Genomic DNA, 1213 nt, shown 5'->3' with positions numbered 1-1213 from the left:
TATATATATATATGCATGTATGTGTACATACACACTAATACATTCCTGTGTCTGTGGCTCCGTGTTTGTATGTCTCCTTCCTGTCTGTTTGTGAACATCACAACTTTGCACAAGTTCACACATTTTAAATGTCTGGTAGATCAGTGAAACTGTCTCTACGGAAGTACAGGGAAGCAAGAAACGTTTAGGTGGGAATCAAGATGTGGCGCAACAAATTTGATAATTTTTGTTATTTAGTAGACGACCCAGTATGTGTGTTTGTTTGTGTGTGTTAGTGTGTGTGTGTGTGTGCGCTTGTGAATTTGTATCTCGGTTACAACGAGAACCCTAAATTTTAACGTGCATGTTAGGTGATCAGTAGCATGAAACAAGTTAATAATACAAACAGTAGTTGTTTTCTTATGATAATCATTTATCTGTTAGTATAGGGAATAATGGCACCAGAAGCGGTAGAGTCACGGATACTTTACTTGTATGAATTTATGTCCCGTTCCCTACATTCTGAGTTCGAAATCTGCAGTAGTTAAATTTGTATTTCATCTTTATGGGGTCGATAAAATTACCAATTCCAGGTCCTAATGTCGATGGTATCGTTATCGACTCTGATTTTGCATCCTCCAACTTATAGGGGTTTAATCCTTTATTAGAAAACCTCATAAGGTTTATACTCCTATCGAGGTCCATAATACTTGAGTTCACATCAAATACTGGGGGTCAATCGATTTAATCAATAGCCCCACGCGCTCCCTCAAGTTATTGGGTTGGGCCATGTGGTTAAAAACCGACACATCTTCCTACGCTAGAAAACTTTCTTATTAGATTTATATGTAAGCTAATATGTATTTGTATGATTCTTTATTATTTAGAAGTTTATCTAGTTATTCGTTTACATGTTTTTTTTATCAATATGTTAACAGAGTACGCTAGCCGTTTAGCAAAGTGACTGCTTCAATGAATAACGAAATTTAATGAAATAATTGTGTGTAACTTAGAGATTTGTAGAAGAAACTGATGAAAATAATGCCAGGAATATAAAATGAAAAGTACCGGTCTCGATTTTGATCGACAAATGTACGTTAAGGCAGTGCTAAAGCATGGCCGCCGACCATTGCCTGCAACAAATAAATAACACGTATGTATACATACATACATACATACATATATATATATATATATATATATATATATATATATATATATATATATATATATA

General features: G+C 34.3%; 1 protein-coding gene across 1 annotated transcript in view; it reads left to right on the top strand.

Moving 5' to 3' along the window:
• Positions 1 to 1213, top strand: part of LOC106877299 (metabotropic glutamate receptor 8) — a 679235-nt gene that overhangs the window by 1395 nt on the left and 676627 nt on the right. The gene's annotated exons all lie outside the window — the stretch shown is intronic.

The sequence above is a fragment of the Octopus bimaculoides genome, chromosome 3 (genome assembly GCF_001194135.2).
Source record: "Octopus bimaculoides isolate UCB-OBI-ISO-001 chromosome 3, ASM119413v2, whole genome shotgun sequence".
Lineage (NCBI taxonomy): Eukaryota > Metazoa > Mollusca > Cephalopoda > Octopoda > Octopodidae > Octopus > Octopus bimaculoides.
The sequence above is the reverse complement of the archived record's forward strand: the minus strand, read 5'-3'. Positions and strand labels throughout refer to the sequence as shown.